Genomic DNA, 17,500 nt, shown 5'->3' on the forward strand with positions numbered 1-17,500 from the left:
CACTTACTTGTACAAGCACACACACATACGCCCATATCCCCGACCCCCAACCCCACACACATATGTATACAAAGATATAGATATATACATATATATATATACATATATATATATTACGCACCCGCACGTTCCAATATCCTGTTGCTCCCACAGTGTAGGTATGCATACACTCACATACCTCATCCTCTACCCCCCTCCCCTCCGCACCCCCACCTCCCCCTTACACACACACATAGACACACACACATACGCACGTGCACAGAAATCTCCTGACACTTGTGATCACTTACACCCTCGCGCATGCACAAACGCACTCAAACACACAGACCCATACATGCACACAAACACACACATACACACACGCACAGAGGCTGCCACTGATTGGCTGCAAGAGGGATGGGAAAAGATCTCTGATGCCAAGAGCGTGGCGTCTAGTGTGTTGCTCAGTCTATTGTATTTGGAAAAGCCCACAGAGACTTTGTTCCGTTTTGAAGAAATTTGCGCAGTGTTGGTTTGGAAATAATGCCGATATTTGTTTGATTTGACAAGCATCGTGCTCTACCTTTCATGTTAGACTTACGGCCGCTCCCTCTCTCTGCTTTTATTTCTTTGAGGCGATCGATGGTGTGAGGGAAGGCTTTCCTGGAGCTCTCTCTCTCTCTCTCTCTCTCTCTGTGTGTGTGTGTGTGTGTGTGTGTGTGTGTGTGTGTGTGTGTGTGTGTGTGTGTGTGTGTGTGTGTGTGTAAGTGTGGTTCGTCCGTCGGGATCGACGAGGACCATCTAGTCATCCTGGGGGTGGGTGGGTTGGGCTCTGTGGGTGCGCTGATGACTGGTCAGGCCAGTCCGCGCCCGGAAGGTTCTGACGCAGTGTGGACAGGGGATGTGTATATGTGTGCGTACGCGCGTGCGTGCGTGCGTGCGTGTGTGTGTGTGTGTGTGTGTGTGTGTGTGTGTGTGTGTGTGTGTGTGTGTGTGCGTGTGTGTGTGTGCGTGTTTGCGAACGTGCGTGAATGTGTGTGTGCGTAGGTTCGTGTGGCAGTGTGTCAGTGTGTGTGCGAACGTGCGTGAATGTGTGTGTGTGTGTGTGTGTGTGTGTGTGTGTGTGTGTGTGTGTGTGTGTGTGTGTGTGTGTGTGTGTGTGTGTGTGTGTGAGTGTGTGTCTGTGTCTGTGTGTGCGTGTGTGTGTGTGTGTTATTATGTGTGTGCGTGCGTATGTGTCTGTCAAGCCTAACGGTTGTTTCAAGTTACACGAGAATGGCAACACGACGACACGATTCCCCCCCCCCCCCCCACGCCCCCCACCCCCTCCAAAGCAATAATTCTGCCTCTGTGCCAGTAAACTAGTCACTGCTGACAGATGATATAAATGCGTTCTTCTTTCTCGATTCCGGATTCTGTTGAATTGGGCCCAGTCCTCTCTCTCTCTCCCTCAACAGCACAACCCTTCCCCCGTTGAACTGAACAGCCCCAAACTACACACCCCCCAGGCTGAGATTTACCCCGGAGTCATTTGTAGCTTGTCAAGATCGAGCATCACCCTTTCCTTTAGTTCTAAATTAATCCATTTCCACGGGTTTTATTCAAGCTATTGTAAAAGAGAAACAATAATGTCCTAGGCTACCTTTTACTGACCCTACCCCTTCCTCTGTCATTATAAATCAACGGAAGCAAACACTGAGAATTTCTACTGTGATAGTCCTGTACTGATTTTAACCGGGCCAAAATTTACATCAGGGGGTCATTTGAAGCTAGCCGACCTAGAATGATCCCTGCATCCATTACAAGGGGGCGGGGGCCGTGTGTGTGTGTGTGTGTGTGTCTGTGTGTGTCTGTGTCTGTGTGTGTGTGTCTGTGTGTGGGTGTGTGTGTTGGTTTGTGTGTGCATGCGTATGTGTCTGTCAAGCCTAACGGTTGTTTCAAGTTACACGAGAATGGCAACATGACGACACGATCCCCCCCCCCCCCCCCCCCTCCCCCCCCCCCCCCCCCCCCACCACAAGAGAAACAATAATGTCCTAGGCTACCTTTTACTGACCCCACCCCTTCGTCTGTCACTATAAATCAACGGAAGCAAACACTGAGAATTTCTACTGTGATAGTCCTGTACTGATTTCAACCGGGCCAAAATTTACATCAGGGGGTCATTTGAAGCTAGCCGACCTAGAATGATCCCTACATCCATTACAAGGGGGCGGGGACTGGGGGGTGTGCGGGAGAGGGGTGTGGGCGGGGGGGGGGGGGGGGGGGGTGCAGGGGGGGGGGGGTATAATCCTACTAGAAATGGGTCAGTTCTGACTATGAACTTTGCCTCTGTGGTGAGGGATCATTCTAGGCGAATCTGCTCAGACTTCGGGGTTAATCTGGGGATAACCAGATAAAAACCCGGGGTAAAAACAAACGGAGGTAGGAAGAACAGGCCGCTACACCGGTACAATCGTTCTGTCATGTCACAGACACAGCGTTGGTAGGCCAGCTGTGATCAGTAGGCCCATCTGTGTCCTGTTCCGTCTCTGATGTGTCCTGTTTTTCTGATTAAACGCATTGTGCGAAGGTGACGGTGACAGGTACTAGTGGCCAAAAAAAAAAGGCGGTTCATTGTCTTTGAGGGGAGAGCCCTTGAGCAATAATACGGTCAGTTGCTGATAGATAAGTAGACACATGCTCACAAACATGCACACAAACATGCACACCCACACAGACAGAGCGAGAGAGAGCAAGAGACAGAGAGAGAGAGGGGGGGGGGCAGAGGGGGGGGGGGGGGGCACAGAGAGAGAGAGGCAGAAAGAAAGAGAAAGAAACAGAGACAGACATAGAAAGAGGCAGTGAAAGAAAGACACAGAGAGACAGAGTCACAGAAACAGAGACAGAGAGAACGAAAGAGAGACAACGAGAGAGAGAGAGAGAGAGAGAGAGAGAGAGAGAGAGAGAGAGAGAGAGAGAGAGAATGAAAGAGAGACAATGAGAGAGAGAGAGAGAGAGAGAGAGAGAGAGAGAGAGAGAGAGAGAGAGAGAGTTCTCTGTCTCTGAAAAGAAAGACAAACCTTGCATTAGCGTTCGAATGAAACCTTTGTAGTATAAAATCCATCTGGGGATGGGTCAATTCTAACTATGTAGATTACCCCTGGGTAATCCACACAGACCTCGGAGTTGATCTGGGGATAACCAGATTAAATCCCAGGGTAAAAAAAACAAACGGAGGTACGAAGAACAGCCTGCTACACCGGTACAATCGTTCTGTTACGTCACAGACACAGCGCTAGGAGGCCAGCTGTGATCAGTAGGCCCAACTGTGTCCTGTTCCGTCTCTGATGTGTCCTGTTTTTCTGATTAAACGCATTGTGCGAAGGTGACAGGTAAGAGTGGCAAAATAAAATAAAGGGGGGGGTCCATTATCTTTGAGGGGAAAGCCCTTGAGCAACAATACGGTCAGTGTGTGTGCTTGTACAAGTAAGCGTTCATCTGTGTGTGTGTGTGTGTGTGTGTGTGTGTGTGTGTGTGTGTGTGTGTGTGCGTGCGTGTTTGTTTGTGTGTGTGTGTGTGTGTGTGTGCCGTGGAAGCTGCGATACATAGACTAGAAATGAGTGTGTGGAGGAGGGGGGTAGAGGAGGTGCAGGGTAATGTGTGTGTGTGTGTGTGTGTGTGTGTGTGTGTGTGTGTGTGTTGGAGCTCATGTACGTTTATATGTATTTGACTGTGCTTTCATATCTGTGAAACTGCGTGTTTGGTGCATATCTGTTATGCATGTGTGGGTGTATGTGTGAATGTGTGTCTTTATGTTTTACATTTATTTGCTTATTTATCATCATTGTTGTCTTATTTATTTATTTATTTATTTATTATTATTATTATTATTATTATTTTATTATTATTTTCATTACTACTACCTTTTTTATATCATAATTATTATTTATTTATTTATTTATGTAAGCTTATCTATCTATCTGTATATATATATATTTTTTTTTTCTCAAGGCCTGACTAAGCGCGTTGGGTTACGCTGCTGGTCAGGCATCTGCTTGGCAGATGTGGTGTAGCGTATATGGATTTGTCCGAACGCAGTGACGCCTCCTTGAGCTACTGAAACTGAAACTAAGTAGACGCATGCATACAAACATGCACACAAACATGCACACAAACATGCACACAAACATGCACACAAACATGCACACGCACACAGACAGAGCGAGAGAGAGAGAGCAAGAGACAGAGAGCAAGAGACAGAGAGAGAGAGAGGGAGGGGTGGGGGGCAGAGAGAGAGAGAGAGGCAGAAAGAGAGAAAAAGAAACAGAGAGAGACATAGAAAGAGAAACATGCAGAAAGAGACAGAAAGAGGCAGTGAAAGAGAGACAAAGAAAGACACAGAGAGACAGAGACAGAGAGAACGAAAGTGAGACAATGAGAGAGAGGGGGGGGAGGGGAGAGTTCTCTGTCTCTCAAAAGAAAGACAACCTTGTATTAGCGTTTGAATTAAACCTTTGTAGTGTAAAATCCATCTAGGGATGGGTCAATTCTGACTATGTAGATTACCCCTGAGGGAGGGGGCGGGGGTGGGAGGATCATTCTAGCCGAATCTACACAGACCTCGGAGTTGATCTGGGCATAACCAGATTAAATCCCAGGGTAAAAACAAACGGAAATACGAAGAACAGCCTGCAACACCGGTGTAACAGACCAGATCTTACCCCTGGCTGGTTCTTACCCCGGGTAAGAACCAGCCTAGGCCATTTCTTATCCTCCCGGCTGGAATATACCCCCTGTGTACACTTCGCTCACCCAACCAGTCTGTATCACATTTACACATAAAACACATGATGATAATGATGATGGTGATAATTATGATTATAATAACAATACTAATACTAACAACAGCAACAACAATAATAATAATGATAAAGGGAATGTGTATAAATCCTTCCAACGCTCAAGGCACTTTGCAATTAATGCAAAAAAGTGATGTGATGATGTTAATCAAAAACGTGATGTGATGTTCGTCCTTCGGATTCGAAGATGACCATGGCTTCAAGAGTCAGATGGAAGATGTATGTGTGTGTGTGTGAGTGTGTGAGTGTGTGTGTGTGTGTGTGTGTGTGTGTGTGTGTGTGTGTGTTTGTGTAGCTGTGGGTCCAGAGGTGACTGGTGAGGCCAATCCGGGCCCTGAAGTCTCGCCCACATGTGGGACACAAGTGAGTGGGTGCTGTTGTGGCAGTGGATGGTGCTCGGGCCTCAGTTGCGCACAGCACGCTTCCGTTGCACCTCGGTGATGCGCCTGGCTTCAGCTGCACGGGCTTTTGTGGTGATTATGCTTGCCAAGCTGGACGGTCCAGAGCAAGTGTCTCCCAAGTGTTGATGTCGACGCCCAGGACTTTGAGGCACGCTTTGAGGCAGTCTTGGTAGTGTTTCGTCTGTCCTCCAACTGAGCGCTTGCCCTGACACAGCAGCTGATTAGACAGTCGGCTGTCTGACATTCTCACCACATGTCCAGCCCACTTGGCTTGGACATTCTGCAGAAGGGTTTAGACGCTGCAGAGGCCAGCTCGTTCCTGGACTTCCGTGTCGGAGACTTTGTCCTGCCACCTGATGTGGAGGAATCTGCAGAGACAGCTCAGGCTGAGCTGTTTGGCGTGTCTGCTGTAAATAGTCCAGGTCTCGCTGGCGTAAGGGAGGGTGGTAAGGACCACTGCACAGTAGAGCTGAGTTGTCTCCGCTTCCAGACGTTGTCACGGAGTCTCCCAAAGGCGGCGCTGACTTAAGCAATCCTGTTTTTGACGCTAGCGTCTCTGTTCACACACACAGACAAACACACACACACACACACACCATCACCCCCACCCACCCACAGACATACTCGTAATGTCCTTCACGTGCCATGCCACGCCCGCTCACATCATGCTCACTTTCAGACAACATCAGAGAGGTTAACAGTGACCTAGTTGGGATGCAGTGCAGGGGAGCATGTCTATGTTTCCCCAGGTCTAAGTTCTCCCAGGTCTATATCCCCCTAGGTCTAAGTTCTCCCAGGTCTATATCCCCCTAGGTCTAAGTTCCCCCAGGTCTATGTTCCCCTACAGCTGACCATGGTTGACCACAGTTCAAGAGTGTTCAGACTGCATTATGTTGTCGCATTTGTATATTATGTCTTTGAAGATGTTTGACCACTGTATGACCACTACTGACCACTATCAGAGTTCAGCTTGCATCATATTGTAGGCAATATTGCAACGTTTTAGCAGGATTTCACTATACTGTTGGCCATTATTGACCAGTACTTGCCACTGCTGACCACTACGTCAAATTCTTCAGATTGCGTTGTTTTGTCACATTTGTGCATTATCAAGACGTCCTGGTTTTTTGTTTTTGATTTTATTGACTGCAAACTGACCACTGCTGGTCACTGACAACCACTACCCAATGACCACCGCTTACCACTACTGACCACTGACTACTACTGACCACTGGTGACCGCTATCCACTGCTGCCCACCACTGACCACTGACTACTGCTGATCACCGCTAGCAATTGACCACTACTGACCACTGCTGGCCACCACTGACTACTGCTGATCACCGCTAGCAATTGACCACTACTGACCACTGCTGGCCACCATATACTGACCACTAACCATTATTGACCACTGACCACCAGTGACATCCATTGCCCACTGATGACCACTGACTAATGCTGACCACCACTGACCACTGCTGAGCAACACTGACCACTACTGACAGCTGACCACCATTGGCCACCACTGACTACTAGCACTACTGATCACTTACAACCGCTAACCACTGACCGACCAGAACCAACCACTGACCACTATATACTGACCACTTATGACTATTGACCTCTGACCACTGCTGACCGCTTCTGACCACTAACCAGTTCTGACCACTGACCACTTCTGACAACTGATCACCGCTGCCCAGCACTGACCACTGCTGACCACCACTGACCACTGACTTCTGCTAACCACTGACATCACTGTCCACTGATAACCACCGTTGCCTATTACTGTCCACTGCTGACCGCTGACTACCACTGACTACTGCTGACCACCGCTGACCACAATTACAGAGCACTATTGACCACCACTGACCACTATATATGGACCACTACTGACCACCATTGACCACCATTAACCGCGGACAACTTACAGCTAACAGATTCCATCTGCTTCCTATGAACAAAAAACAAACAAACAAACAAAAATGAAAACCGACTTCGGAGACAAATATTTTTTCATGCACACGCTTGTCTCGGAAGTCATTATATACTTTGTGCATTCCATAATAAGATAGAACTCATCCCCAATCACATCCATATTACAAACTTTGCAAACGGCTCTCGTGGTGTGCCACTACGTCTCCCTCTTTCTATTTCCAACTCAAGATTACTAAGCATAACTCATCAAAAGCAGTCACTGTACATCAGAACGACTGAACGTCTCTAGGAACGAACTTCACGTTCAAAGATAATATCAATTAAAACAGGTGTTCCATATCGAAAATTTTAATTGCAAATAAGACAACAGTTTTATCCAAGCAACAAGTTCATTGATAACTTTCCAGTTTTGAATAAAAGCCCATTGGTAATAACTATTGTGTGAAATAAATTTCTCGCAGTTCACACACCTTTCATTCTTGGCACTCTTCAAATATCAATGTATTTCAGAGAAAAAGAGAGGGGGTAAGAAATGGCACAGGGGATATAAACTGGCCTAGGCCAAACATTACCCCGGGTAAGATGTAGCCCAGGCCAGTTCTTACGGGGATAAACTCTGGTAGGCCAGTTCTTACGGGGGTAAACTCTGCCCTAGGCCAGTTCTTACGGGGGTAAGATCTGGCCTGTTACACCGGTACAATCGCTCCATCACGTCACTGACACAACGTTTGCAGTCAAGCTGTGATCAGAATGCTCTACTATGTCCTGTTCTGTGTTAGATGTGTCCTGTTTTTCTGGTTAACACCATGGTGCGAAGGTGACAGGTGCGAGTGGAAAAAAAAGGCCCATCATTATCTTTGAGGGGAGAGCCCATGAGCAATAATACGGTCAATTGCTGATGAGTAGGCTTTGAAAATTGTCCGTGCATGCATGAACACACACACACACACACACACACACACACACACACAGAGAACGAGAGAGAAGAGAGAGAAAGAGAGTTGGGGGGCGGGGGGGGGGGGCACAAAGATAGAGAGAGCTAGGCAGACAGAGAAACAGACACAGAGAGATACAGAGAGAGAGAGAAATATGAGTGAGACAAAAAGACAAGAGATGAAAAGAGAGAGACAGACAGACAGACAGACAGAGACAGAGAGAGAGAAAAAAAAACAGACAGAGAGAGAGACAGAGAGAGAGGGGGGAGAGAGAAAGACAAAACATTGCACTAGCGTCCGAATTAACCCTTTGACTGCTGCCCGACAAGTATGCTCGTCAGTGAAGGGCTGTCACCTTACTGTGATCAGGCCACCAGAGCTTACAGGTCAGGATGTCAGTGAAGGGCTGTCACCTTACTGAGATAAGGCCACCTGAGCTTACAGGTCAGGATGTCAGTGAAGGGATGTCACCTCACTGAGATAAGGCCACCAGAGCTTACAGGTCAGGATGTCAGTGAAGGGCTGTCACCTTACTGAGATAAGGCCACCTGAGCTTACAGGTCAGGATGTCAGTGAAGGGATGTCACCTCACTGAGATAAGGCCACCAGAGCTTACAGGTCAGGATGTCAGTGAAGGGATGTCACCTCACTGAGATAAGGCCACCAGAGCTTACAGGTCAGGATGTCAGTGAAGGGATGTCACCTCACTGAGACAAGGCCACCACAGCTTACAGGTCAGGATGTCAGTGAAGGGCTGTCACCTCACTGAGATAAGGCCACCTGAGCTTACAGGTCAGGATGTCAGTGAAGGGATGTCACCTCATTGAGATATGACCACCAGTACTTACAGGTCCGGATGTCAGTGAAGAGCTGTCACCTCATTGAGACAAGGCCACTAAAGCTTACAGGTCAGGATGTCAATGAAGGGATGTCACGTCATTGAGATAAGGCCACCAGAGCTTACGGGTCAGGATGTCAGTGAAGGGCTGTCACCTCATTGAGACAAGGCCACCACAACTTACAGGTCAGGATGTCAGTGAGGGGCTATCACCTCATTGAGACAAGGCCAGCAGTACTTACAGGTTAAGATGTCAGTGAAGGGCTGTCACCTCATTGAGATACGGCCACCAGAGCTTACAGGTCAGGATGTCAGTAAAGGGATGCCACCTCATTGAGATAAGGCCCCTAAAGCTTACAGGTCAGGATGTCAGTGAAGGGATGTCACCTCACTGAGACATGGCCACCAGAGCTTACAGGTCAGGATGTCAGTGAAGGGCTGCCACCTCATTGAGACAAGGCCACCACAACTTACAGATCAGGATGTCAGTCACCATTGGACTTCTTCCTCTTGGGACTGCGTTATTACTTTTGCTTAGTGGAATCTTTTTTTTCTCCTTTTCTTATTCTTTCTTTTTTTGTAGGGCCTCTAACCTCTTTTTCCCCACATATTTCTTCTTCTTTTTCCCTTCTCCGCCCCCCTTAACCACCACCTCCGCCCCGCTTTTTTTCTGATAGGGCCTCCATCCTCTTTTTTCCCCCTACATCTTTCTTTTCCTCCTATCACAGTTTCATATTAACCTTTTGTGCACCACTTTCGCCCACACATCTTAACTAATCACTTTCTTTCATTTTCCCCCTATCGTCTGGCGCAGCAATTGCTCCAATGTGTCTTGATTTGTGCATTTTAAGTGTAATCGATGTCTGTATACATTTGCCAGGGTTTTTTTATGTTCTAGTGTTCTGATGTATGCATTCTAAACATATATGATAAGTGATTTCATCTGCCTGGGTTTATTATTGCCCAAGTGCGAGTTGTTTTGTTAGATATTGAAGCTTTTCTATCGTCCACCCTCTCTCTATTCCCCCAGTTCCCTTGCTCAGTGGAATCAGTTGCACCATTTAAAAGTACACGAGAAGCAGGAAATACGAGGGTCATTCAATAAATAAGGTGAATTTTTCGGTATAAGGACTTCTAATACAGATAGAAGCTTACTTTTTTTTCTTTTCTTTTTTTTGTTTTACTTCTTTTTCACATGGATTTAATTTGTTTTGCAGATTAAAAAAAACTTTGAGAGTTTTGGCGATTAACAAAGATGGCCGACCAAGAAGCATGCTCCAGGATTGAACAGCGGTCAGTTATCAAGTTTTTGGTTGCTGAAGGGTGCAAACCAGTTGAAATTCATAGGAGAATGTCAACTGTGTATGGTGCCACATGTTTCAGCCGAAAAAATGTCTGAAAGTGGGCTAAATTGTTTAAAGAAGGACGGAGCAGTGCTGAGGATGAAGACAGGCCTGGAAGGCCTACAGAAGTGAGGTCTCCTGAGGTGATCGAATCAGTCAATGACCTCATTCAGTCTGACAGAAGGGTGACAGTGGATGACATTGCAAGGACTTTGAGCTTATCTGTTGGGACAGGACACAAAATTGTCCATGATGACCTTGGCTACTCGAAGGTCAGCTGCCGGTGGGTGCCAAAGATGCTTACTCCAGAGCACAAACAGAGCTGGGCTGGGAACTGCTCCCTCATCCCCCTTACAGCCCAGACCTTGCCCCTTCAGACTTTCACCTGTTTGGTCCCTTGAAAGCGTTCACGAGAGGCACGAAGTTTGAAAGTGACGATGAAGTCAAAAGTGTTGTGAGCGACTGGCTGAGACATCAGTCCAAAGATTTTTACGCTGAGGGAATACGGGAGCTTGTGCACAGATGGGAAAAGTGTGTGACAGTGCTGGGAGACTACGCTGAAAAAAAAAGAAAAAAAGTAAGCTTCTATCTGTATTAGAAGTCCTTATACCGAAAAATTCACCTTATTTATTGAATGACCCTCGTACAAATGTGTGTCACGCTGATCTCGTTTCGGAAAGGAACATCAGCCATGGGGTTAAATACGTGTGTTCCACTTGATGCGAATACAGGTCTAACCCAGAGGATATGTGTATTATCCGTCCTGGTCCCAGCTTTGACGTCAAGTTCCGTCCATCCGTGTGTGTTTGTGTGTGTGTGCGCGTGTGTGTGAATGTCTGTGTGTGTGCGCGTGTGAATATATGTGTGTATGCGTGTGTGTGCTCGAGTGAGTGTGTGTGTTTAGTGTTTAGTGTGTGCGCGCGTGTGCGCGTGCGTGTGTGTGGTGTGCGTGTGTTTAGTGTGTGTGTGTGCGTGGCTTGATTGATTAAAGTGGGGCAGGGCAGGTCGGATGTCAGTACTGCGATGTATTAATGCAACAAATAAATGATTTGTACGTCATTATGTACACACACACACACACACAAACACACACACACACACACATTCTTCAAGAGTCGATCTTTTCAAATCTATACTTATTCAGGAGGATGCTAAAGAAATGAAATTTCACGGATATCATCTTAAAGTTAATAAAAAAAAAAAAAATAAAAAAAAAACATTATGCCTGCAATCAAGACCTCTCGTCGTGAACGCTTCATGAAGAACTCGAAAACTTTACACTTCGTTGTAAATGTTGTTCCTTATTTATTCTCAATTTTGTTTTTGACTTTACTGATATTTACACAGTTTGTGAAATGTGTTTCTCACCCCTCTGCTATTACCCCTATTTTTCTTTCATTTGTCTGAAGCTTGTTAATAAATTATCATTTTTTTCACTGCCACTTTTTATAGGTATTTAAACATTTAACTCTCTCTCTCTCTCTTGTTTCCACTCTTCTCTCCCACTTTCCATTTCTTTTCTTGTTTATGCTTCAATTTCTTGATTTTGTACACTAGAGCTGGGTGGGAAAACATTTTTGTAATTGTGCTACACACACACACACACACACACACACACACCAGCGATGGATTTGCTCAGTATATACTTTTAAGACTACGTGTGTGACGGAGCCATATCCTATGATTAGAATGAGTCGGGGTATGTTAAATGCGCAGTGACTAAATTTAGATTTGTTATTTCTGATATTACTTGTCATCATTTGAGATATGGGGCCAAAGGTGAACGTGAACAGATGTGTCGCTTGTGTAACAAAGGAAAGGAAGATGAGATCCATTTTTCGTTTTGTTGTACTGCCTTATTTGACCTTAGATTACAATTAATTGAACCTAAACATTATAATAGCCCTTGTAGTTTTGGATCGAACTTGTTGTTGTCATCCAGAAATGAAACTACTTTTGGTGGGCTGGCAGTTTATATTTATAAATCTTTGAAAAGGTTGAATACTATAATATCGTGGTTGTTTTTTTGCCCCCTATCAGTGTATTTTATGACATGGTTGGTATATTGCTGCTGCATTAGTTTGATTTTGTGCAATTAACATTATACAAAGTATGTTGCTATGGTTATTAGTATGACTGTAATTCCTACATTTCAAGGTACATGTGTCACACCCCTTCAGTAAGGGGCTTTGGCCTTTATTTGAATAAAACATTTCGCTTCGTTTTTTCTCTCTGTGCGTGTGTTAGTTTCGTCTGTCCCTGTCTCTCTGTCTCAGTGGAAATCGTAGATTTACTTTCTTCAAATGGTAAAGCAAGTTCTACATACATTTGCACTGTCATTACATGATGCTTCGTCGAGAGTGCATAACAGGTCATACTAAGAAATAATTAAACTGAATTTTAAAATGGCCAATCTCCACATTTCTTTCCCTTTGCTCTTTCGCTTTGAAGACGGAAAACGTAAATTAGTTAAAAACATTTAAACATATACTGTACACATCTTCCCGTCCCCCGTCTACACTCTTTTACTGACCTTCTTTTCGGCAGTCGAGAGGGTGTGTGTGTGTGTGTGTTGGGGGGGGGGGGTGATGTAGAGTTTATATAACAATGTTGTTAACCAGTTTACTTTTTCAGTCTTCGAAGCGAAACTGAATGGAAAGGATAAATGGGAAGAAAGGTGGACAGTGGAACGCCCCCCCCCCCCGTGTTGTTGTTAGCTTTGCTTGTTGTGCTTTGACTCACCTGTAAACCAGCTGCTTTGATGAAGTTTCTGTGGAATCAAATTTGTTTAAAACAACCAGTGTTGTCCCAAAGTTAACTTCTGCAAACGGTACTCAAAGGGACCCAGTATGGTATCATCCGCGCCAACACACTGAAATAACTCGATCGTGGACTCTCGCCTCAGGGCGACCACGTCACGATACGTACGTAACAGGACTGACACATCCCAGGTTCAAGGGGTCCGTTTGAAGACATGATGCAGTGGATGTACACCGAGTCACACGAAAAACAGTATGTATTTGTCTATCGTGTATGCGTGTGTGTGTGTGTGTCTTTTCTCTGTACGTCTCGTCCGTCCTTGTGTGCATCACTCTTTTTCATCTCACTCATACTGTGTGTGAGAGCACGCGCGTTTCCCTTTATCTCCCAGTGTTCATCCCCAGACTCCCTATCCCACACCCTCTGGGTTCCCTGTATCGATTAAAATCTCCCTAATCGTGGTTAAAGAAAATGTCTCTTTGTCTGTCCGTTTGTCTGCCTTTCTCCCTTTTGCCTGTGTTAGTATGATAGTATGTATTTGTCAGTCTATTCTGCTTGGTTCTGCCGATCCTTGTGAATACCTCGCGAACAGAGAGAGAGAGGAAAAAGGGCTTTGTTACACACTGCGAACAAATTAAAACCGCACTTACAATGTTTTCGAAAGAAACCGCACGGGTGTGGTAGGGGGGGTGGGGGGGAGTTCAGGAGGTGTGACGAGAAGAGTCGGGTCACAAGAAACAGAGCAGTGTAGAACAGTGTAGATGTTGTTGTTTTTACAGGCGGGAGTGAAAATGAGTGGTGCGCGAAAGAGAACGAATGAAGGGAAAGGGAGAGTGTGTGCGATTGCGCGCGGTCGTGTGTGTGTGTGTGTGTGTGTGTGTAGGAGAAAGGTGGCAGAATAGCTCATGTGCCAAAAGTGTCCGTGAGGGTCCTGGTTCGATTCCCGCTCTCGCTCTTTTTCCCAAGTTTTACTGGAAAATCAAACTGAGCATCTAGTCATTAAGGCGAGATGACCCATTTGAGAATAAACGAAAGGCTCGTGCACGATCGAGACATTTCCCGTTCTATGTGTGGAAAGGACAAAAAGCGAAGTGCAGTATACTGGGAGCGAACAGTGTTGTCAGAAACTCCGTTGTTCCATTACTCAGTTCGGCTAAAAGATACAAAAAAGATTGAAAAAAGTTCCCATAATTTTCACTGAACTATAACTGTTAATGATAGAAAAAACGTTCCCATAATTTTTTTTAAAAAGGTATAAATGATTACATTGTTACAACCAGACACATTCGGGATAAATACTGCATTCAAACACACACACACACACACACACACACACACACACACACACACACACTACTCCTTCCACATCACGCCACAAGAGATGGAAAACGTCTTACAAAGACACATAATAAAAAATATAAAAAACCAACATCGAGACGATACATGTAATTTGCAAATAACAACGGCAACTATGGAAGGAATGGACTGAAGGATGTCTTGTCAAGAGGTAGAAAGATTCAACGAATCATTCATTTCAGACTAAAAAAAAAACAACAACAAAATTCAAATAGAATAAAAGACAACAGCAATTGTAACCAAGATTTGGGCAGCTACAAAACATTGAGTAATGTAAAGATCAGACGATCAGACACTGCAGAACTATCACAACACTTTTCTGTATTGGCCACGTCTTTCTTCTAGCTTTCTCTCTGTCTCTCCAACAATTACCAAAATGTATCCATGTTTGTTTTTCGGTTCTTTTTTTTTTTCCTTCCCGAACCGCACAACCCTAGCGAAAGACTGCAGTGTCAGTGATTGTGAATCATTCTAATATTCATATGTATAAATATGGATCATTTTGTTTACTCATGTACATATTGTGGTGATATTACACGACTCAATTAAATAAAATGTATGTTACAAAACCCCACTCATGCTTTTCGTTTTTGACAGCGTTATCAAAACCCTTGTCACACGAGTACACCCTTTCACAGTCGTTATCTCACATTTATAAAATATTGATAAAGACTGATTACGTGTTATGTCATCAATCTGTTGAATGAGTATGGATCCGTTTGTGATGTTTTCCGTACATAATGTGCACACTGTGTAAAAAGCCACAAGCTAAACAGGTAATACACTATAATTATCACAGAAGAAAACCCATCAACTTCATGTGGGAAGTAGTAGTATTAGGGGTAAGTTCACACACACACACACACACACACACACACACACACACACACACACACACACAGAGTCACATGCATACGTACCATCGTAGGTTCACATATGCATACCTATCTACCTACATAAACTGTAAAGCATACATGTATAAGAATGTCATAAATATCATAGTAAACATCAACAGAAACAAAATGTCACAACAATGGAGTTCAGATCACAATGAAAAACCCTAATTTAGCGTGTACTCAATACACTGTATTACCATAATACTATGGTGTCCCAGACTTCCTCCAGAGGGTCGATCTGACGATGCACATTCTGATTTGATATTCATTGCTACATGTAGTCAGATTTTCATTGCCACACATAGGTAGGCATGATGGTCCAGGTTTCTGGTTCAAGATGCAGCGAAGGGAAATAACTCTACAGAAAACGATCTGGCATCAGACTGAAGCTCCGGTACACATTTTTTTTTTTTTTTTTTTTTTTTAGTTTGCTTCTTTGTTTTTGTATTTTGTTTTTATTTATTTGTTAATTTTTTGCTTGTTTCAAAACAATTTTTATGTGTTCATTATAGATTTAAAAAAATAATGTCTTCCATGGAACCTGCTTGATGAACACGCAGCGCGCCCTTTCTGTTTTCAAAGCGTCAGAGACGCACATTCATGCGGTATCAGATGCTCTGCAAGCCATGTAGTACCAGAGTCTGTGAACCTGACCCCACACCCCATCCTAACCCCTCACATTTCTTCTTGTCAAAGTCAGGCAGGCAGTCACCCCTTCCTTTTCCGCTTTCCAAACACCAGGGCTGGAAAAAGGCAACGCCAGGGATTCTATCAGGAAGGAAAAAGGAACAGCAAAACCATCAAACGGGTGCTTTGTTCGGAAAGGCAGTAATCGTATCGCACAAAACATGCTACACGGTGTGGGTATTACTTCTGTACCCCTATCCCGACAAAAAAGGGGAATCTTCTGAGTGCACAATGGGCTCAAGACTTGACTTCTAGCGTATTCCAACTGGGAGGGGGTGGATGGAGGGTTCGATCTTCATCTGCCAAAAATGACCCCCCTCCTCCCCTCCCCCGTGGGTCACTCGAGACTAGCCTAACAACACAGGTCTCTGCAGCTAACCGGTCAGCACGTCTGACTGTACTGCCACTGAAAGATTGTCCATCATAGCTGGTCTTGACATGACGTGCATCTGAAAAAAGGAAGTAGTTTCCACAAGAAAAGAAAAGAATTCTGACTGGGACTGAGTGAGTGGAGATGATGACTGTTACGAACTGCTGAAACGAGTGGCACAGTTTGACGTCTCCAGCGATGCACGTGCGTTAAAAAGTAAAGGCAGGAACTGTCCAGCGACCTGTCCTGTAACGACACGGATTTATTTCTATATATAAGGTAGGAGACGTTCTTATGTAGAAAACTGATTTATACACAGAAGTGGGGAGATGTTTCTTATTGAACTGACTTATACATAGGAATGAGAAGAAGCTTCATAATTAACTAACACATGGAAACAGAAACCAGGTAATGAACATTGATATCAAACAATAGAAAATCAAACACATTAACTCATGCCGAGACAAGGGAGCACAACCACTTAAAACCACTGCTGTTCTATCCGTTCATCGGCAGTGCCTTTAAGGCGTATGTGCTTTTATCTGACCGGAAGTTATCACATTCATTTGTTAACCAATGAAGACAACGCTTTCAGTGATACGATATGGTCGCCTTGGCAGTTGTATCTGATGAAGAAAAACCCAAATTAATGACATTTTGCTGGTATACACGAGGAAGTGTTACACATTTCAGTCTTGTGTCAGGCTCACCACAAAACCCTAGTATCCAGACAACAAACTGCACAGTGCTCCGAGCTCAAACATGTACGTGTGTCACTCACTGTCACTGGGATCCACACGACATGAAGGAAATGGAGACGACACGCGGTCAAGGGTCAAAGGATCCTGTATCACACAGTACTGGGAAAGCACAGTGAAGGGTTACTGAAGTGTGTCAGTAAAAATCTCTATTAGTTGGCCAACACAAGAAACCAGGATAAATAACCAATGACGGCTGAATCATAAAACACAGAAAACCGACTTGAGGTGTTAGTGTAGTCATTACCAAGCATATAAAAACACCGTAGAAAGTGAATCAAATTATATATATATATCACAACAATTAAAACAAAACCTGGTAACAGGCCTCACAGGTGTGTGCTGTCTGTACACCACAAAAGGTCACATGTCACTGAAGTCTCTTCCATACACACCCTG

At 44.8% G+C, this 17,500-nt stretch overlaps 1 protein-coding gene across 6 annotated transcripts in view; it reads right to left on the reverse strand.

Moving 5' to 3' along the window:
• Nucleotides 1–14,465: 14,465 nt before the first annotated feature.
• The window catches only part of LOC143295452 (putative 3',5'-cyclic phosphodiesterase pde-5), a 71,831-nt gene continuing 68,796 nt past the window's right edge, over nucleotides 14,466–17,500 (reverse strand). For all 6 annotated transcript variants that reach the window (XM_076607156.1, XM_076607154.1, XM_076607160.1 and 3 more), the window contains one exon: nucleotides 14,466–17,500. This exon is cut by the window's right edge and continues 1,676 nt beyond it. The gene's annotated coding sequence lies outside the window, so the exon portion shown is untranslated.

This window comes from Babylonia areolata, chromosome 20 (genome assembly GCF_041734735.1).
Source record: "Babylonia areolata isolate BAREFJ2019XMU chromosome 20, ASM4173473v1, whole genome shotgun sequence".
Lineage (NCBI taxonomy): Eukaryota > Metazoa > Mollusca > Gastropoda > Neogastropoda > Buccinidae > Babylonia > Babylonia areolata.